This window comes from Lissotriton vulgaris, chromosome 5, assembly GCF_964263255.1.
Source record: "Lissotriton vulgaris chromosome 5, aLisVul1.2, whole genome shotgun sequence".
NCBI classification, from domain to species: Eukaryota; Metazoa; Chordata; class Amphibia; order Caudata; family Salamandridae; genus Lissotriton; species Lissotriton vulgaris.
In genome coordinates, this window is record NC_141693.1 from 911591338 (window position 1) to 911614630 (window position 23293).

At 40.5% G+C, this 23293-nt stretch overlaps 1 long non-coding RNA gene across 1 annotated transcript in view; it reads left to right on the top strand.

Annotated features, from left to right (window-relative positions):
* The window catches only part of LOC147711789 (uncharacterized), a 411006-nt gene that overhangs the window by 306094 nt on the left and 81619 nt on the right, over positions 1–23293 (top strand). The window lies entirely within an intron of this gene.

Below are 23293 nucleotides of genomic sequence, written 5' to 3' on the forward strand. Positions count from 1 at the left end.
AAATTTATAAAATGTTGTTAAATATTACATAATAAATATCTATTATGTTTATAATGTTTAAACATTAAATTATAATTATTTATACCACTTATTTCTAGCTATTTTAAATAATTTAATGTAATTAAAAACGATTTCCAACAAGGGTTTAAATGTAATCCCACTCTCTGTTACTTTCTATAGTAGGGTACAGTACCAGTGTTTGGACATGAGTGGTTCTGGACCTATGTTAGCTCTGACTAGAGTGCTTTACTCAGTCAGTCAGTCAAAGATGCTTTATTTCGATTAATTAAAATCATAAAAGAGCAATAGAAACAAATACATCCTAAACATAGATAAAAATATATTAAAAAATAATATGCGTTTGAGTATTCCAATTCAGCAGCACACTATTTACAATACAAAAATTCATCGCATACTATATCAAGTATAATTAATAACCAACAAGTTTCCCAATATGAGTCCTTCTAGCCGATTACATACACACTCTCATTCTATTATGAAACCGGACAGCGGCCGCTAAAAAGCATGCTACACTATAAGTGACATGCATACTACTGAGCATTTGTAGATAAAGCACTTGTACGAAGCCGACCTCACGCAGTAAGGGGTATAGAATTTTTTTTCTTGGCTCTAGATAATGCTCATAAAACATCACAAAATGTAGCGTATCCTGTGTGGAAAACATATCACAAGAACAGGGAGCTGAATTTTCCGCTTTACCCCACCTTGGGAAGGTACCCAAGGTTAAATAAATTTGATTGAACCGGAATCTAACCAACAGGAATCGATGGAAAGGCTTAGTTACAAATTTTAAGTATGGTTCAATAGCAGGGGAAGTGGCTAACAAATAGTTGTTTCTAACCCCTGGTTTCCTTAGCTCCTGCTCTTCCCGATCTGTCACTAACAGATTCAAAAAATTACGTTTAATCCAACCTATATCATCTTTTTGTAGGCCCTCAGGTGTACAATTCAGGACGCCCAAGCCTGCAGCACGCCGCTCTAACGTAACTCAGCCGTGGAATCCTGTTTGCCTTATCCAGGGCTACACAATCTTTTAAAATCAAGTGGTTTAGTGTGATTTCTTCATTTAACCACGATTTCACCCAGCATATTAGTGGGGCCATTTTTAGGTGGTCTGAAATATAACCCATACCCTGTTCAGTGAGTAGAGTATAGGTCGGAGTCGACTGAGGAAGTGACAGGAGTGATCTTAAGAACCTATTTTCTGCGACTTGGATTTTATTCGGAGCAGTATAGCCCCATAAATCTACCCCTTACGAGTGGGTCCATTTTTGGCTGTAGTAACATTTGAAGTTCAGAATGGGAATAGCAATGGGCATACTCTCTAGTGGGAGGGTGGTCTCTGTGTCCCTGCCTGAAACTCCCTGAACTTCACTAAACCTTCCTAAACTCCTCCTTACTCCTCACAAATACCCTCCCCTTTAATCTTAAGTATTCTAACTATTCCCTTCTATCTCTCCCACATTTACTTCTAAAACTCACATTTATTTATTTATTTATTTATATGATTTTTAATGCGCAGCTAATACCCAAGGGTGTCTAGGCGCAGAAGATACTCTAGGATACGATGATCAGCGCACAAACTTATTGGTTGAAGAGCCAGGTCTTCAAGGCCCTACGAAAACAGATGAGAGTAGGGGCAATTTTGATGCTAGGAGGGAGGGAATTCCACAATCTGGGGGTAGCTACCAGGAATCGTCTGTCTCCCCAGGTAGCAGTTCTTGTTCGGGGCACAGATAGTAGGCAACTAGCTGCTGATCTTAAGTTCCTTATAGGGGTAAATACCTGAAATGCCTCCTTTAGAAACTTCGGGCCAGTGTGGTGAATGGCCTTGTAGGCAATGCATAAGGCCTTAAATTTGATCCTGCTCTCCACTCTTAGCCAATGAAGATGGCGTATAGCTGCCGAGGTGGACTGGCGCCTAGGAATGTTGAGAAGGATTCTGGCTGCCATATTTTGAACCGATTGAAGCTTGTTCAAAATATATTTATGGGTGTTGAAAAAGAGGGCATTTCCGTAATCAAGCTTGGAAAACACCAAGGTGGTAATTAGGGTTTTTCCAGCTGATGCTGGTAAATACGGTAGCAGTTTTTTTATCTTTTTCAGCATGAAAAAGGCGGCTGAGACAACCTTATATACATGATGTTTAAATGATAGTTGTTTATCAAAGATCACTCCAAGGTTCCTGACCTTAGCGACTGGTGCTTTGACTTCACATTCGGGGGCGGTGTCTTTGCACAGAAAAAGGTAGGAGAAGCGGAGGTAGAGACATTGCACAGACTTTTGTGCATAGTATTTTGTAGGATGTTTAGAGTATTATTGTAGTAGTACAAAACATACTAAAAAATGTAATTTGTGATTAGGCCCCTGAGTGTATTAACATATTGCTTTGGGAAGCTTGGAGCAGATTGGTGAGAGCGGTCTAAAGTTATACAAAATGTAATTTAAAAAGACCTTCCTATAGAAATTACATTTTAATCTTAACTACCACAATGGAGAAGAGAGACAAAAACACTGAGAAGAAAAATGGGGCCAGAGAGAGATTGAGAGAGAGAATATAGATATTGAGAGGGAGAAAGATAGAGCGAGAGGGAGAAAAAGAGAGAGAGAGATAGACAAACAGATAGATAGTTAGATAGATAGATAGATAGATAGATAGATAGATAGATAGATAGATAGATAGATAGATAGAGATAGATAGATAGAGATAGATAGATAGATAGATAGATAGATAGATAGATAGATAGATAGATAGATAGATAGATAGATAGAGAGTGAGAGAGAGATGATTTAGTTGTAGCAGGAGGTTAGTTTGGAACCTGATGTGAATACAGCACCCATTTTATCACCAGGTGTCGAATTTCTGCAGTTCTAAGCCAATAAATACATGTTGACATCCCACTCATTCACAAGTGTTTTATCTGTCGCTAAGCAGATGCAACACATATTTTACTTTTCTACTTTCATAACAAATGCTCTTGGCAAAATTAAAACTTGGATAAAACTGTAAATAAAGCTGCCTTGCTATTTGTTGTGAGCATCTGATGCTATTTATCTTTCTTCAGAGGAACGAAGGCACACATGCAGCGTGTGCCCTATCTGGTCACAGCTTTAGATTCAGGAAAATAAATCTGTTCTCAGTTGATGGAATTTTAATATTTGTTAATATTTACCAGTGCGAGAATCTACTCTAAAGGCAAATTAAAAACCGTCAATAACTAATATATTATGCATTCTGCAGCCTGGCTCTGTGTACATAAACTTCAACCCTCTGCTATGAGGCTCAGTGCATTTTGAAAAACCTTATCCAAGCAGCTCTTTGGACATTTTAAAAATAATAGAATTTAGCATGCTTAACTTAAAAAGTGAAATAACAATGGCAGTTTTAAATGACAATTCAACCAATGTACCAGCTTGAAAGTTATCTGCGCATTTATTGATTTAATTTTCATGCATGATACCATGCATTACTGCACAGTGAATCACCCCTTAAAAATATTAGTTTTATTTGCTGCTTACTTTAATAGAAATCTATCCATAAATGTTTGTGTAGCGGGCCAGTCTGCATGTAGCCGCTTGGGTACGCCTTGCACCCCTTGGCCGCAAAAGACATGAATGCACACTCAGGTATCAGCAAAGACCCAGAGAGGCCATTTGCCAATTAATGTATTACCGTGGATCCAAGCCCGGCCCCCTGTATGCAACAGGGGATACTTTTTATTGTAGCGGCCTAGTGGCACTCCACATCTCTCCCATATTTATAAATATGTTTGCAATAAACAAAAATCAGGCTGCTCGAGCCCAACAGACAAAGTCTCTCAGTCTTCTGGCTCCGGGAGATGTTATCAGTCCCTTGCCAATCAGGTCTATCATCAGTTGACTCCCCAACCTGGGCCTTTCGTGTTTGCCGGTAACTGGACATAATATCGACTACATATTATCGAATGGACAAAATATTGACGGAAAAATATCGACATTAACTAAATATCGACTATAGGAATATCGTTGGACAAAATATCGACTCTAAAAATGACCCAAAAATATCGAATACAAAAATATCGACTCAAAAATATCGACCAGACAAAATATCGAAATATAGTGAAAGTAAAAAATATCGAGAATATGTTGGAAAAAAATGATTAAAAAAAAATATATATATAATATATAAATAAATAGTACTTAATGTTTAGGAGCGGGTTGTGGGTTTATAGGGGAATAGGGTGGGAAGTAATTTAATAATAATTAATTAATCAATATATGTTTGGTAATTGTTTTAATTAGATTTTAATTGGTAATTAATTAATATTAATTAGTTAATTGTTGTATTAAGTATTTAGCATATAATTTAATTGATTAATTGATTAATTAATTATTATTAATTAATGTTTTTGTAAATTGATTTGTATATTATTTTAATTGATACATTGGTTATTAATTATTAATAATTAGTGATTTATTTTATTAAGAATTAGCATATTATTTAAATTTATAAATTGCTAACAAATTAATTATAATTAGTTAATGATCTAATTAATATATTGCATATTATTTAAAATAATTAATTGGTAATTAATTTATAATAATGACTTAATTACATTAATTGGATACATTTAAATGTAATGTTTAAATTTATGTTGATGTTAATTAATTAATTGGAACTAAACAATATTAATTAATCAAATTTATTATTATAGCTAATGTGATAATATATTTTCTTTTTGTTTTTGTAAAATATTATTTTTTGGTTAATTATATATTAATGTTTAATGTTGTGTTCATTATTATTTATAGTGTTCAGGCTCAGTTTAATAGTTTTTGGTATAGGTTAATTTTTTAGGGTTCAGGGTCATTTTTCTGTTCGTGAGTAAAGGTGTATTTAGTGGGATTTGGGACATTTTTAAGTTTGTGGGTAAAGGGGTTTTGAAAGTGTTAAGGGTCAGTTTTCAGTTTGTGCATTAAGGGGTGTTTTTTAATAATCAGTGTCAGTTTTAAGTTCAGGGGTAAAGGTGTATTTTTTGGGGTCTTGGTCAGTTTTTAGTTTGTGGGTAAAGGGGTATTTATAGTGTTTAAGGTCAGTTTTCAGGTGTTGGGTAAAGGGTTTTTTTTGGTTGAGGGTCAGTTTTCAGTTTGTGGGTAAAGGGGTATTTGTAGGGTTCAGGGTCAGTTTTCAGTTTGTGGGTAAAGGAGTTTTTTTAAGGTTCAGGGTCAGTTTTCAGTTCTTGGGTAAAGGTGTATTTTTTTGGATCGGGGTCAGTTTTCAGTTTGTGGGTAAATGGATTTTTTTGTCCTTCTGGGTCAGTTTTCAGTTCTTGGGTAAAGGGGTATTTTTAGGGTTGAGGGTCAGTTTTCAGTTTGTGGGTAAAGGTGTATTTGTAGGGTTCAGGGTCAGTTTTCAGTTTGTGGGTAAAGGGGTATTTGTAGGGTTCAGGGTCAGTTTTCAGTTTGTGGGTAAAGGAGTTTTTTTAAGGTTCAGGGTCAGTTTTCTGTTCTTGGGTAAAGGTGTATTTTTTGGGATCAGGGTCAGTTTTCAGTTTGTGGGTAAAGGGATATTTTTGGCCTTCTGGGTCAGTTTTCTGTTCTTGGGTAAAGGGGTATTTTTTTGGGTTGAGGGTCAGTTTTCAGTTTGTGGGTAAAGGGGTATTTGTAGGGTTCAGGGTCAGTTTTCAGTTTGTGGGTAAAGGTGTATTTGTAGGGTTCAGGGTCAGTTTTCAGTTTGTGGGTAAAGGAGTTTTTTAAGGTTCAGGGTCAGTTTTCAGTTCTTGGGTAAAGGTGTATTTTTTGGGATCAGGGTCAGTTTTCAGTTTGTGGGTAAAGGGATATTTTTGGCCTTCTGGGTCAGTTTTCAGTTCTTGGGTAAAGGGGTATTTTTTGGGTTGAGGGTCAGTTTTCAGTTTGTGGGTAAAGGGGTATTTGTAGGGTTCAGGGTCAGTTTTCAGTTTGTGGGTAAAGGAGTTTTTTAAAGCGTCTGGGTCAGTTTTCAGTTATTGGGTAAAGGGGTATTTGTAGGGTTCAGGGTCAGTTTTCAGTTTGTGGGTAAAGGGGTATTTGTAGGGTTCAGGGTCAGTTTTCAGTTTGTGGGTAAAGGGGTATTTGTAGGGTTCAGGGTCAGTTTTCAGTTTGTGGGTAAAGGAGTTTTTTTTAAGGTTCAGGGTCAGTTTTCTGTTTTTGGGTAAAGGTGTATTTTTTGGGATCAGGGTCAGTTTTCAGTTTGTGGGTAAAGGGATATTTGTGGCCTTCTGGGTTAGTTTTCAGTTCTTGGGTAAAGGGGTAATTTTTGGGTTGAGGGTCAGTTTTCAGTTTCTGAGTAAAGGGGTATTTGTAGGGTTCTGGGTCAGTTTTAAGTTTGTGGATAAAGGGGTATTTGTAGGGTTCTGGGTCAGTTTTGGCCTTTGGGGTGAAGGGGTATTTTTAGTGTTTTGGGACAGTTTTGGGTATTTTAGAGTGCTGATGTATAGTGTAACATAAAACACATACATTAAATCTATTACACGAAAATACAAAATATTATAAATTTACATTATTAAGTTTTATTTTGATCAAAAAAATATATGTATTAGCATGTTTCCAGACAGTAGCTAGAGTGGAGTTGGAATTCTAATTATTAATTGGTTGGTGTCCAGCACCATCACTGATATTACCTACACTGGAGTTGGATTAATAAATAAACATTGGTCAGTCTCCACCACATTTTATGGTATTAGCTTGAGTGTAGTAGGAATAGTAAATAATGTTTTGCTACTCTCCTGCAGCTTCTATGATATTAGCTTGACTGGAGTAGTAATAGGACATATAAAATTGGTCAGTGTGCAGCACATTTGTATACATTTGTTCATTACTGTCTTTTAATATTAAAAATTAATGCAACATGGATGTTTTCAAATAACTTTATTAAACAATTTTTTAATTTTTTATTGTGTACTACAATACAATCACAAACAAATATAACATCACATTTTTTTGACTTTTAGTATTCACAGAATAACATCTTTACATTTATATACATGTTGTCAATATAAAAAAAACATTTGTTTACAACATTCTTTCAGTAAATTTTACATATTCCCATCAGTCACTTACAGTTTCAAGTATTTATATAGAAATACATAAAAAATGATTTGTTATACATTTCTTACATTAATATTTAATAATGTTAATATTAAATATTAATATAATAAAATATATATATTACATTTTTAATTTTAACAAGTAACATGACTATTATTACATTTGTTAGGATAAATTGAAATGCAAAAAAAATAATTTCTTGGTGTATTTTTCAGAAAATGTTGTTTTTACATTAAACATATAAATCGATTTGGTTGTAAAGTTTATAATTGTATAGGGAAACAATATGTTTAATTATAATATCTGGTATTGACAAAATATTAGTTAAGCAATTATATACTTTTGTTATAGTTAGAAATTATTATAAAACTTTTTGTAATAATTAATAAAAATAATAATTATTTTATTAATTATTATTATTATTAATTAATAAACATAAACATTCATTTATTATTTTCAAAAATATATACATTCACAGATAAAATAGATATTTTTTTCAGGCCATTCTTTATATAGTAAATGGTTCTAATTGTTATATTAATAACAATAAATAAGTTATATTATTTATCATTATTAATTATTACCATAAACATTTATAATGTTTAATTAAAATTAAACACAAAATTATTCATATAAATATACACAATAACAAAATATTTACATCTTTTATTTAAAGTCTTACATAATTTTTTAATATTATTAATATATAATAATTATTATATATTAATTTCTATTAAATATATTTATTTTTCTTAATAAAGGAAAATTGTCATGAGTATAGTGTATTAATTTGTTACATTATACATGTGTATGTATTATATTTTTTACATATTACATTGTTTTTTCTATTATCCTTTTACACAAATGGGTTAAGGGGACTACTTTTTTACCGCGTAAGGTTATTGCGCACCATTCTGGACTGGAGAAGCTCGCAGTTGGGAGTTGCTTCGCGTGGAGAGAGGTAAGGTTATTTTTAACTACAAATTATAAGTAAGTGGTCATGTTTGAGGGTATAATCGAACTTTGTAGTGTATTTTGGTGTATGTATTAATAGTTTAAGTAGCGTTTGGATGAAAAGTCTCCGTTATAGATGTGTCGTGCTTTTTTTCCTTCTAGTCTTATTTTAAGTGTTCGGAAATGTCTTCTTACATGGTTAATGTTAATTGTTAGTATATTTACAAATGTGAAGGGAATATTTGTGGGTGGGTTTCGTTATGTATGTTATTTTACAGGTTTCGGTTCCTCGCATGAAAACTACATGGAAGGAAGCGTGTTTTTTAACGGAGAAACAAATGTTTAAGTTATTATGCTTATATTTTGACATTTATCTCCTATTTTTCGTGTTTGCCAGGAGCGGTTTTAACACTTTTTAAACCTTTTTCGGTTTTTTTTTAGGGTTTCGATTCGGATTGATACATTGATATGCGTGACCGTTTTTTTTATTTTGTGTGTATATAACTTTAAATACTAAAGTGTCCACACTACTGTTTTCGGGATTTCCTGGAGCGTTTTTTTACGTTTTACATTTTATTTTCGGGTTTTTGAGGGTTTCCCATATTGGAATAGTAAGATATTGGATTGGATTGTATGGATTGCTTTTTCCTTGATTGCGTCTCTCATCTCCAAAAATTGTAAGTATTTATTTTACAATTTTGATTGGGTGGGAAATGTTGAATTTTAATGTTATATGTATGTGTGAATAAATTATAAACATTGCATATTTGTTACGAATTTTTTTACATACATTTCATAAGTTTGTCAAACAAATATGTTTTATTTATAATTCATTATATATGTTTATGACATGTAAATTTTACTATTATTGTAAGAAGACATTCGTATATTTAGTTTACATTTTCATAGTAGACTTTTTGCTATTATTGCCAGGTATTCTAATCCTCTAGTTGTAGGGTATAGTGTGACTTGACTTTGAAGTAGTCGGAACATTTGTTTTGTTTGTTTAGTGAGTTTTGGACCTATTTGTGACACTGATTGTTCCATTCTTAGTTCCTGATAGCTTTGTTCTTTTTTCAAAGCTTCTACAAGGTTATGGAATGTGGGTTTGCCTCTGTTTGTAGTTGCTTTGAAAGCATTATGCCACCCTTCCACACTGTTGTTGGTTTTAGCCTCTTGGTTTAAAGTACTAAGATAGACATTCCACCAAGGGATTTGGAATTTGGGCTGGCGTCGATGTCCAGATCTGTGCAACCTTCCCACCCAAGTGTCTTCAAAATAGTCTAGCAATGGGGTTAGTTTATCCTCATTCCTCTTGTAATATGCGCTGTCAATTAATAAATTGTAATGTTCAGCAACATCTGTAACAGGGACGTAGGCCAGGGCTATTAACTTTTTAACTTGATAGGCAAAGGTGCTATCTGTAGAGTATAGTATACTTAAAGTAGATTTTTGGAGATGCCTCCATATACTCTGATTAAAATGATAATAGCAACCCTGGATTGCTGTGTGGGGAAATGTTCTCAAAATGCTATTAATCATAGCTAATTCGAAATCAATAATTATTTTTGGGGGAAAATAATTATTGATTTCCGTTTTGAGAACATTTAAAATTTCGGTGTAAGTTGTTTGCTGTTTGTTGGGTAGCAAACAGTAAATGAAAGGTATGTTAGAATGATGGTATAAACCGTGGATGGAATACAGTTGATAAAAAGGTTTTGGGCAGGGTTTAAATGTTCCATCCATCATCCATTGGGGACACTGTTGGATTTTTCGTAAATTACTTGCAGTTGCAAACATAATTATTCTGTTTGTACTGCTTTCATTATCAAAAAGAATAAATTTATCTTTATTGTGTGTGATGGCCATTTCTGGTGAAATAATAATTTCCTCAAAACTTGTTGGGTTGGGTTGGGTTGTGCTAGTGAGTCGTTTAGTGCGTGCAATTGTGCGTTTCAGGGAGTCAATAGAGGGTAGTTGACCTGAAGCATGGGCTGGGACTTTTACCAGTTCTTCTTTAAGGATTTGTGTGGTTGGTTTGTCACTTTGTGTGCTAGCACTTTTAATACTTTCTGAAGCATCTCTAATTTCAATTTCTGTGACATTTGGGGGATGATTGTGTTCCCTAGTAAATAGCACATTAGTTTCCTCAGTAGTGGCCCTCCCATAACATTTGTTGGAGTAATATTTGGTACACTTCCAAAAAACCTTTCTACCACTTTGTCTCTCCTGATTATACACATAACCCATGTAGCATAATAGTAATTTATTTTTCTGAGACATGACAAATTCTGCACCTTCAGTCATTTTGATTTACTTGTTCTAGGAAAGAGTAGAAAGAAACAAAATCAGAACACATTTTTTTACTTTTGTGGTGCTAACATCATTATTGATGCATTTATACTTACAGTTAATCAAAGTAGTAGTCACAGAAGCAGAAATGTATTTTAAATGATGTTCTTGTATGTATGTCTTTATTTGCTGTTGGTATGAAAATATAGAAAAGCAACGTTAATGTTTACACATAACAAACGTATTTCCTACTCAAAAGCAGTTGTCATTTTTGCATACTAGTGCATTTGATGTAAACATTACATATACTTACTTGTTTAAATAGTAGAATAGTAGTAATTGCTGGAGTACTTCAAGTTAGTACAGGTCTGATCTGTAGAGTAGATAGAAGAAATAAAAGCAAAATATTATAATTTTTATATTGAACCGTTTGGAAATGTAACAGATTTAAACATATACTAACTTCTAAATATGTTGTTTTCTTTGTTGTAGGTAGAATAGCTGTATGATGTATTCAGAATATCTGTAGAGGAAATATAAAATAGATAACATGTTGTTAAGAACATAGTCTGTGTTATTTTCGGCAGTTTTTGAGAAATGACAAGTATACTTACATTTTTTACAAGGGTATTCTTGTATATTGGTATATTTTGTGTAGGATGTTTTCATATGATATGTAGAATAGATGTATGATGTTTTCAGAATATCTGTAGAGGCAATCCAAAATATATAACATGGTGTTAAGAATATAGTTAGCGTTTTTTGTGCCCACGTTTAGCCAAATTACAATTATACTTACATTTTTCAGAAGGGTACTCTTGTGTTTTGGTATAGTTGATGTTGGATCTTTCAAATGATCTATAGGGAAGATGTAAAAAGCAAGATATGTCGTTTTGAAATGTGCATTAATGAAATTGGCTGTTTTATAACAAACACATCTATACTTACATGTGTAATTAGTGTAGTTTTATCGTTTTTGCTGTAGAAATAGGACAATTTCAGTATATCTGTAAAGATAATGTTTTAAAACATTAAATACTCTTGTAAATTAGTGTTTAAAAACAGCAGTTGGTGTATAACAGAGAATTATTATATACTTACTATCTGATTTTGCACGTGAAGAAATATGACCATGTAATAGGAATTGTGTTGGAGTAGTTTCTATCAGAAAAGTAGGAAGAGATGAAAATAAAATAAGTGTAAGACTTAGGAGATGTAAGGAAAATAGTGCACTTCTAATTTAGTTTTCTACAAAAATGCTGTGTTACTTACTTGATTAATTAGCTAGTGAGCTGGATCTTTAAAGATGTTTATTCTGCAACAAAATCTTCAGAGTGTTGGCATCTACTTTCCAGAGAGGTAGCAGCAACAAATGGTAGAATGCATGTATCCCTTTTATAGTATATGTGTTATGTGTGCTTTGATTTGATTGGTTGTAGGATGTAAGGAAGCATTGTATAGGCTAGTTTGAATTTTTTTTAGTTAATTGGAGTGTTTGTTGATGTGAGAATGGTGGTATGTGGTTATTCCCGAATTAAAGCAGGTTCGTGTTTAAATGAAATATATTTATATGTGAAAATAAGTAATGAAAATGTTAGTTAAATGCAATGAAAATGTAGAAAATGATAAAATGCATGTAATAGAATGTATAGCAAATGTGGATTAATAGTAATTTTATGTAAGTAACAGGTATTATATGTGAAATGTATTTTTTATAGAGAAATGACTTTTATTGATGATAAAGATGGTATTTTAGTAAGAAAAGTGTACAAACATGAACTCGATATTTTTTTTTTTACGATATTTTGGTAGTCTATATTTTTGTAGTCGATATTTTTGTAGTGTTAGGGCTAATTTCATGTCCAACGATATATTTGTAGTCGATATTTATTTAAGCGATATTTATGTATTCGATATAGTTAGTACTCGATATTTTTTACTCGATATTTTTGTAGTTTGTGTAATAAGTATAGAAAGTCGATATTTTTGTCGTCGATAATTTTTCAACGATATTTTGGTAAGTCGATAATGTGCCCGTCGATAATATTTCAGTGATCCGTGTTTGCCATTGTCCAGGGGAGGGCGATGTGGTGTTGCTGTGTAACGAAGCGGACACTCGTGGATGCAGGTAGGCCTAAGGGTGTTACACACACACACTCTTGATAGTTACTGGCCAAGACCCCGAGCGGTCATGCGCTCCTTCATTTAATACCTTTGGGCGTGCCCACCCTCGGGGTGACTGCAATAACAACATTGTATAGTGCGGGTTGGGTGGCTCCGTCACTACATCCCTCCTTTCGTTTAGATTAAATGTTGCCTAGGGTATTCCTCAACCTATTTTGGCACACAACACACAAAGGTCTGCCCGCCACCGTTACTGAAAACGGGACCGCCCGCCAGAGGTGCGGCAGTCCCGCGGGGGCAATCGGGATGCGACTGCCACGCTGGCTTTCACATTTATTTATTTATAGAGTTTTATATAGCGCGAACGTGACCCACAAGGGTATCAGAGCGCTTTACAATAGAATAATATAAATGGATGTAGTAGTCTACACAAAACAAATTTGCCAGTTTGTAAGAATAGAAATAAAAAGTATATACATAGCAAACATAGAGGACCAAAATTAGATTTTGCAGAACGTTGTACATTAGACAGTTACTGAACGTTAGGAAATTGTGCTATCAGACATACATATTATAACTTTGAACGATTAATAGAAGATATATAAAAAGTATAAATGATCAAGCGGATCAACTGCCAGCTTAGCATTAAGCTGCATACAATTATAGAGCAACAAGGGTTGTGATTAAAAGTCTTACACTCAAATACATCCCATACTTAAACTTAGGACATGAATTTGTTCATTAGTAGTCTTTTTACTTCCTTTTTAAAAACAGTAAAGGAGGTGATTCCACGCACTAGAGGTGGTAGAGAGTTTCAAATCTTTGGTGCAATCCCTGAGAAAGCTCTACAGCCTGTTCTCTTCTTCTGGAAGGATTGGGGTTTCAGAAGGAAAGTGCTCGCACTTCGTAGTTGTCTACAGCCTCCAGATTTTTCCAACTTTAGCGCCAAGTAAGTGGGTGTATTGTTGTGAATTGCTTTGTGCGTCATGCACGCCACTTTAAGGTGTATTCTTGCCTCATAAGGCAACCAATTCAGTGCTTTCAAGGTTGGTGAAATGTGACTGTTTGTTTTGGTTGCTGATACTAGTCTAGCCGCAGCATTCAGGGCTGCTCTCAACGGTGCAAGCCTGTATTTAGGGAGACCAGAGAGGGTGGTGGTTCCGTAGTCTAATCTTGGCAGTACTAGTGCTTGTACTGCGATTTTTAGATCAGCCTGAGGGAGGAAGGATTTGAGTTTCCTTAATATAATCATCTTGTGATTAGCTCCCTTGGAAGCAATAGAGATGTGCGACTGCATATTCAAATGTTTGTCAATGGAGACACCTAGGGATTTTGCAGAGTCTATGATGAGGGGGACACAGTCAAAGGAGGTTAGGTGTTTTAACCAGAGGTCTATCTTTGGAGTGTGGTTTGGAGGTGAGATGAGAATGAATTCCGTTTTTTGGGTATTCAACACCAGGTGGTTGTTAGTGAGCCAGCTTTGCGTGTTTAGAAGCGAAGTGTTAAGAGCAATGAAGTCATCTGGCAAGGTGAGTTTCAAGTATAACTGGGTGTTATCCGCGTACAGGTGATATAGAATGTTTGCTGATTTCAATGCATTTGCCCGAGGCTCCATTAAGAGATTGAAAAGAATGGGTGAGAGGGCAGATCCCTGAGGGAGCACCAAGTGTGACCATGGAAGGTTGCGAGAGTGAATTCTTCATCTTGAATCTTTGAGATCTGTTATTCAGGAAGGAGGAGAACCATTGCAGCACAGTACCCGATAGGCCCATCCTTCTTTCCAATAGAGACAGGAGGTTGTCGTGCTTGACCGTATGGAAGGCGGAGGACAGGTCAAGAAGTATCAAAAGGCATGATTAGTTTTGGTCAAGCATAGTTAGTATATCATCCATAATGTGTGTGAGTGCAGATTCTGTGCTGTGTCCTCTTTGGAAGCCATATTGGTGACAGTCTAAGAGGTTGATGTTCTCAATGTGATTGCATAATTGTATTTGAACACATTTCTCCAATAATTTAGCCAAGGTGGGGATGTTGGTTATAGGACGGTAGTTGTTTGGATCAGATGGAGAGGCGTAACCTTTCTTTAGTATAGGAGTGACCTGTCCTATTTCAAGACAATCCGGAATGACACCTTGACTCAGGGAGGTGTTTACAATTTTAGACCATAATGGTAGTATAGATGTTTTTAAAATCTTGAACAGGGCAGGAAGCAAGGGGTCCGAGAAATGATTGCATCTTTTGCATTGCGGCGGGCGGTGCTGCAAGCACCATCTGCCGCAATGTAAAAGAGGTATGTCGTGCATTGACATGCACAACGTGACAGGCACAGCACGGTGCCTGCCACCTTGTGCATGCCAAATGTATGGGGGTACGATGTGTACCCCCAAGTTTAGCCCTCACCCCCCCAACACCCCAGGGGCCCTTTGCAAAAGACTGAATGCCTTTCCATGGCAGCATCGCCGCCATGGAAACGCCCTCATCTGCCTACATCGTAATATGGCAGGTGGTGCCTTATAGGCACCATCACCATATTCTGGGCCAGGACCTCATGGCAGGCAATTGTGATGATTGCCTACCTGCGGTAAAGCGGCGGACGGTCGACCGTCCACCACTGTACCCCCCACCATTGTAATATGGAGGTGGTAATTGAAGGGCGGACGGGCAAAGATGTCGGGTGGACCACCACCGCTGGTTGGGCGGTGGCGATCTGTCCAGCATCATAATAGCCCCCATAGTCTCTGAGTCTCTGGCTGGGAGTAATCATGGGCTGAAAATTCGTTCCGCTCGCGGAATTTGTGGATTTTCCACGATTTCGCGATCCGCGAATCTCGCGAAACCGCGGTAAAATCCGCGATTCAGTGGGACGAATTTTCAGCCAAGTACTTACAGGGTTACAACAGCAGGTGCAAAAGTTGAAGCTAATTTTTTGTAACCTTTTACAAAAGGGTTACAAAGAAATTAACTTCAACTTGGGCACCTGCTGCTGTAAGCCTGTAAGTGCTTCCTGGCGCCTCGTTGCCTACTTGCAACTATTCTCAGACCCTGCTCTGACCCTTGAAGCAGGGTCAGAGAATAGTTACAAGTAGGCAATGAGGCGCCTGTCACGAAAATTAAACCTCACAGGAAGCATTGACAGATATAAAAACAAGCATTTGCAATGCAATAGGTCTCGCATTCGGAAAGTTTGAGCTATTGGTCTTGTAAATGATTTTTTTTTATTTATGTGTTGGTTTTGAAAATAGCTAAATTAATAGCTTTGTCATTTACAATGCCAATAGTTATAACTTTCGCAAATGTGACACCTATAGCATTTGTAATGGAACATGTTTTGTATTTACGTGACTTAGATGTATTGATATTACAAATTACAATGGCTTTGAATTTTTTAAAAATAATTAATACTTAAATAAAAGTGATTTTAATTTATAATGGCAATAGCTTAAACTTTTGTAAATAACTTTTGTGAAGATTATGTTCAATGTATTTTATTGTGACAAAAATCCAAGAACAGAAGTGAAATATTAACATCTTTTTGTGACATTTGTAATAAAGCTTGAAACATTGAGAGAACATATTTGAACCAGTTGTTGTTAAATGGTTGCGCAGATTGATGCTGGGGTGGTGCTGAGTAGTGCTGTGGTGGTGCTGAGTGGTGCTGTGGTGATGCTGAGTGGTGCTGTGGTGGTGCTGAGTGATACTGGGATGGTGCTGAGTGATGCTGGGGTGGTGCTGAGTGGTGCTGTGGTGGTGCTGAGTGATGCAGGGGTGGTGCTGAGTGATGCTGTGGTGGTGCTGAGTGGTGCTGTGGTGGTGCTGAGTGATAATGTGGTGGTGCTGAGTGATGCTGTGGTGGTGCTGAGTGATGCTGTGGTGGTGCTGAGTGGTGCTGTGATGGTGCTGAGTGATAATGTGGTGGTGCTGAGTGATAATGTGGTGGTGCTGAGTGATGCTGGGGTAGCCCTGAGTGATGATGTGGTGATGCAGAGGGCAGAAAGGCACAAAAAGCAGTCTAACAAAGGGCAGAAGGGCATAAAAACAAGCGAAAAACGAGTCTAACAGAGGGCAGAAGGGCACAAAAAACGAGTCTAACAGGGGGCAGAAAATCAAAAAAACGAGTCTAACAGAGGGCAGAAGGGCACAAAAAACTAATCTAACAGAGGGCAGAAGGGCAGAAAAACAAGGGAATAACAGAGGGCAGAAGGGCACAAAAAACGAGTCTAACAGAGGGCAAAAGGGCAGAAAAACAAGGGAAAATGAGCCTAACAGAGGGCAGAAGGGCACAAAAAACGAGTCTAACAGGGGGCAGAAGGGCAGAAAAACAAGGGAAAAATGAGCCTAACAGAGGGCAGAAGGGCAGAAAAACAAGGGAAAAACGAGTCTAATAGAGGGCAGAAGGGCACAAAAAACGAGTCTAACAGGGGGCAGAATGAATCCTGCCCTGCGTGTTTGTCAACGAAGATGCCACCGTTTTGTGCAATACCTCTACTCAACTGGAGTACTTTCTACTGTCTAATTAGTAAGTGTTCCCTCGTTGGCTAAATGTATAGGGGCAGATTTACAATAACTGGCGCCGCAGCTCCGCCACCCATGGTCTGCCGCATTTACAATGCGGCGCACCATGTGACAAAAATGACACAGATGCGTCACGCATCTGTGCCGTAAAAGCAGCGCATTGCTGGAGCTGTGTCGCAAGCGCGACCCAGCTCCAGCAATGCTCTGGGGGGCCCTATCTCCCCAATGCTGCGTCAAGCCTTGCGCCTGCTTCAAGCAGGCGCAGCGTTTTGACGCAGCATTGGCCTAAAAGTGACTGAGTGAAATCCTGTAGATTTCACTCAGCCACTTTTAATAGGCGTTCCGGCGCAGGAACGCCCTCCCCTGCGCCGGAATGCCTCCTGATGGCGCAGGGCTTTACAACGTGACGCATCTCTCAGATGCAAACAAAACAGGTGATGGACCGAATGTGGATCAATGTCACACATTCACCCCAGTCAAAAGATCTGGGCCAAAATCCATCGTTTTTTTGCACTCCACACCACCCTGGGTTAGACAATGGTGATATGCAAATCAGCTCTGACCCTGTGCCCCATGGGAACAGTCCAGTCCGAACTACAAAAGCCATGTCCTTCCCAGAACGGAATCAAGCATCCGAGGACCGGACCGGTTTCGAGGTAACACCTCTCATCAGCCCGGCTAGCTTGACTCCAGTGGTGTGGAGTGCCTGGGACCCACGTCTGAGCATCCCCAGCGCACTTATGGCGGTATTGCAAACAAAACAGGTGATGGACCGAATGTGGATCAATGTCACACATTCACCCCAGTCAAAAGATCTGGGCCAAAATCCATCGTTTTTTTGCACTCCACACCACCCTGGGTTAGACAATGGCGATATGCAAATCAGCTCTGACCCTGTGCCCCATGGGAACAGTCCAGTCCGAACTACAAAAGCCATGTCCTTCCCAGAACGGAATCAAGCATCCGAGGACCGGACCGGTTTCGAGGTAACACCTCTCATCAGCCCGGCTAGCTTGACTCCAGTGGTGTGGAGTGCCTGGGACCCACGTCTGAGCATCCCCAGCGCACTTATGGCGGTATTGCAAACAAAACAGGTGATGGACCGAATGTGGATCAATGTCACACATTCACCCCAGTCAAAAGATCTGGGCCAAAATCCATCGTTTTTTTGCACTCCACACCACCCTGGGTTAGACAATGGTGATATGCAAATCAGCTCTGACCCTGTGCCCCATGGGAACAGTCCAGTCCGAACTACAAAAGCCATGTCCTTCCCAGAACGGAATCAAGCATCCGAGGACCGGACCGGTTTCGAGGTAACACCTCTCATCAGCCCGGCTAGCTTGACTCCAGTGGTGTGGAGTGCCTGGGACCCACGTCTGAGCATCCCCAGCGCACTTATGGCGGTATTGCAAACAAAACAGGTGATGGACCGAATGTGGATCAATGTCACACATTCACCCCAGTCAAAAGATCTGGGCCAAAATCCATCGTTTTTTTGCACTCCACACCACCCTGGGTTAGACAATGACGATATGCAAATCAGCTCTGACCCTGTGCCCCATGAGAACAGTCCAGTCCGAACTACAAAAGCCATGTCCTTCCCAGAACGGAATCAAGCATCCGAGGACCGGACCGGTTTCGAGGTAACACCTCTCATCAGCCCGGCTAGCTTGACTCCAGTGGTGTGGAGTGCCTGGGACCCACGTCTGAGCATCCCCAGCGCACTTATGGCGGTATTGCAAACAAAACAGGTGATGGACCGAATGTGGATCAATGTCACACATTCACCCCAGTCAAAAGATCTGGGCCAAAATCCATCGTTTTTTTGCACTTTTTTTGTAATTTGCATCTCTCAGATGCGTCACGTTGTTAATACCCAGCACCATGGCGCATCTTTTGTGCTGCCGCTGCGTCACAAAAGTGATGCAACTGCGGGGCAAAAGAGGCGCAAGTGGCTTGTCAATCTGCCCCATAGTGCTTTTACTACACTGTAGCTGTGTAAAGGGCCAGAAGACGTGTCTCCAGTGACCATGTGTGCCTGTGTTACAGGCACACATGGTCACTGGAGACACATCTTCTGGCCCTTTACGCAGCTGCAGTGTAGTAAACACACTATACATTTACCCTATGAGGGAGCACTTACTGGATTAGCCAGTAGAAATTACTCCAGGGCAAATGGCAAAAAAATCCACAATTTCGCGGGAAAATTCGCGAATTCGTGGATTTTTTTGCGATTTCGCAGGGAAATCCGCAAATTCGCAGAACGGGAATTCGCAAATTTCGCCCATGCTTAGCTGTGAGTAGGGTTCGGCCGGAGACCATACCTCTGGCTCCGGGAGTTGTTGGTGTTCCCTCTCCCAGCTAATCCTTCTGCAGCCAATGAGGGGCCCGTGACAATCGCTGGTCATTCCCCAGCCGAGGGTTCAAACCCCTCCAGACTTCTTTGGGTGTTATCGTCATTTCTCTCAGGGGCACTTGGGAAAGCTACTTTGCTTTCTGCTTCCCTACTTCTGTTGATACTCCCGCCCTCCACTTTCTTGAACCAGGAAAAGTTCCTTGGAATGGTGTGGTGCCCACATCGAGCGTAGACCATGGTTACCTGCACCTCTGTGACTTCCCACACCTCTGGTTTGTATGGAGTGCGATATTTCCATCCGGGATGACGTGCCTTCAATATGAAATGATTCTCCACTCGCAAGTCTGCCACTTGTGCTCTTCGCACCTGGCTCGCCTTCTGATTAGAGATAGCCCGGCCTGTGCAGCTGATGAATCAAGTTCTTTTGGACTCCAGGATGGATCGACAGGAATGGAATCCCTCGGAGCTCTCCGGAACAGCAAGTAGGACGGAGCACACCAGGTCGTACAGTGAAGCGTCTGACGATACGCGCTCAGGAACTGCTGTAAGCACTGTTCGGCGTTCTCGCCTCTCTCCACGCTGATTCACAGTGCCCAGTTCAGAGTACGCATAAAGCATTCTACCTCGCCATTGGCCTGAGACCACTGCGGCGTAATTTTGCTGTGCTTGATGCCTTAAGACACCAGGTAGTCTTAAAAGTCTCTGTCCTGGAAGGAGGCCTATTGTCCGATCTGATCTCCACCGGAAGCCCCATCATTGCAAAGATTTTGTCTAGGGAGGTCTTGACCTGAGGAAAAGCAGTGGATCCCATCACCTCTATGACTGGGAACTCGGAGTGTGAATCAATGAGGACCAGTGTGCTCCGACCATCCGGAAACAATCCAAAGTCAATGCTGACTTGAGCCCACGGGTCGTGGCACGGGTGAGGAGCCGGGTCGCAACTGGTGATGTTGCACGAGTGGCAGGTGAGACTGGTATCTTCCACCATGGTGTCTATGCCAGGAAACCAAACCTTGCTTCTGAAACAAGCCTTAGTTTTGGCAATCCCCTGGTGCCCCGCGTGCGCAAAGTCAACAACCCTATTCTGCAAACTACGGGGACCTACAATCGTGGACCCCCGCAGAACCACTCTGTGCGATCCTTCACTCACCTCACTTCGCACCCTCCATAAGCGTTGCTGCACCATTGTTTCATCGTCCCTCAGGCTCCTGGATCCATCCAGGAAGGGCTGCCAGCTGCGGTCAAGCAGCGTCTTCTTCACCGTAGCCTGGCTTTCATCATCCACAGTAGCTCTTGCGACCTCCTCCAATGTGAGCACTAGCGGGCACGCCTCCTGAGACACCAGCTGAATGAACTCTTCCGTGTTTTCTTCATCAGTGGACTGCCCAGCCAGTGCAGTCCTAACAGGGTGGCTTGACAAGAAGTCTGCAGGGTTGTTGATGCCTGGATGGAGCACCACCTTGAACTGGTAGACCTGCAACTGAATTGCCCATCTCTCGATCCGGGGAGGGGCCTTCTGTGTAGTGCCAGTGAATAGAGGGATTAACGGCTTATGATCTGTCACCATGTGAAACTCTGCCCGAAGAGGTACAGATGAAAATGATGGCATGCCCACTTAATTGCCAGAGCCTCCCTTTCGATTTGGGCATACCGCGTCTCTGTGTCAGTCAGGGCTCTGCTGGCATAGGCTGCCGGGACCCACTCTCTGACTCTCTGATGTCTCCTGGAAAAGGACAGCCCCTAGTCCCACTGGACTGGCATCCACTATCACTTTGGTGCGTCTATTGGGCTGGAAGTAGGCCATGATAGTTTTGTCCATGAGGGCTTCTTTGATAGCGTGTCTTCTTTTCCGGTCATTCCCTCTGAGTGCCGGTCTTCGTCAGCAACCTGAGAGGTTCAGAGGGTGACGCCAAGTTGGGGATGAAGCGTCCACAGTGTGTGGTCATGCCAAGGAAGCTGTGAACCTGGGTGGGAGATGTCAGCCTGGGGGCGGAGCGTATAGCTGTAGCTTTCTTGGGGTCGACTTGGAGCCCGTTCCTTGAGAAGATATAAGCGAAGAATTCTACGGACTCCTGATTGAAGGAGCACTTTGCTCGATGCAGGGTCAGCCCATTGTCTGTGAGTCACTGGAGTGTGTTTCTCAAATGGATGTGATGATCCTCCAGAGTCTTCGAGAACACCAGGATGTCGTCACTCAAGTTGATCACCCCCTGCAGCCCTGAGAGTGTCTCCCCGATGGTGTTTTGAAAGACCTCAGTGGCTGACGACACCCAAAGCTCAGCCTTTGGTAGCTTCGCAGCCCCACGTGCCAAGAAAACGTTGTGATGTTCCTGCTCTCTGGGTGTAGCCCCAATTGATGGTAGCCGGCAATGAGGTCCAGTTTCATGAACCACTTGGCTCCATTGAGATCTGCCACTATGTCATCCATGGTAGGAATCAGGTGCCGCTATCGCTTCACAGCCATGTTGGGGAGTCTCAAGTCCACACACAGACAAATCACTCCGGGCTGCTTTGTCTTGGGAGCTAACACGAATGGCGACACCCACGGGGTGGGGCCGGATACTTTCTCGATCACTCCTAACTGTTCGAGCTTCCGCAGCTCCTCCTCCACTTGAGAGCGGAGATGAAATGGCACACTCCGGTGTCGGAACGCAGTTGGTTTGACTGTGGGGGTCGATGTGTAGTTTGACTAGCTTCCCCTTGAGGCATCCCAGAACCTTGAATAGCCTGGGGAAATCCCTGAGAATGTTGTTTGCGTGGAGATCGTGTACTTGGCTAGCAAAGAAAACCAACTGCAGGTCCTCCGCTGTAGTGTCCCTCGCTGAATACGTAGACCTCTATGACTCCCTGCAGGGGAAGCGGTTCGGTTCCACTGTACGTGTAAATTCTAGACTTCGAGGGTGTTAGCCGTGGCCTTGGGGACAAATCCTTGTACTGGTCACTGTCCATGACGTTTACCGAGGCTCCAGTGTCTATAAGTGCTTGGACTGTGGACCCAGCCACTTTAATAGAGCACATGGGCGGAGGCCTGCGACGGGGCCCATCGTGACTCACAAAAGACACTACAAAGACGTCATCGTCATCTGCGCCTAAACCAAATCCTTGTAGGACAGTGTCTGTTTGCTCCTGTGGGTCTTCAAGTGACAGCTGTCTGTGAAGTTGACGGCATCCCTCATCGTCCCGAGGTGTTGGTTCGGTTTTTCCCGCTGCAACACACTTTTGCAAAGTAGTTACATTTTCAAAATGAGGAGCAAGTCTTTTCCTTTGTAAAACACAGCCCTGCTGGTGGGTGTTCAAGGCAGCAGTTGCCACACATGCCACTGCTCGGAGGCCTCCTGCCCCCACGAGATACTGCTGGGCGTCTCTGAATGGCATCTACTTTCTCCTCTTGTATTATCTGTGGGCGTGGTGGGCCAGCGGTGCCTGGATGGCGGTTGAGCTCTACTTCCATCTCATTGTGTTCGACAGCTTATGTGCTCTGGCCAGCACCAGGATCTCGTCCAGCGTGATTCCGGGTTGCCTGAGGATCAGGTGTTGCAGCATCACCAATTTTTTGCCCTGAAGGATCTGGGCTCTTATCTCTTCTCTCAGGTCAGTGAGGGTGCAGGAGCTTGCTAGTTTCCTCAATCGCACATAAAAGACATCAATGGACTCAGTCCCCCCTTGCTTCGCCTGGCAGAGCTTGAACCTTTTAAAATCAGGGTTGATCTGAGGATCAAGGTGCCTGTTCAGGGCCGCCACCGCTGCATCATAAATTTCGTCAGCCCCTGTATTTAGTAGAGTTTCGAACAGGTCATTAAGCGTGCTACCCTCGTAGCTCATGATAAGGGACCTTTTCACACATCCATCTGTTTTTCTCATCCCCACGAAATAATGGTCTAACTGGCCAATCCATGATTTTCATCTTGAGGTGACCGTAGCAGGATCAGCTAACTCTCTGAAGGGGGGTGCCGTTGCATGACCTGG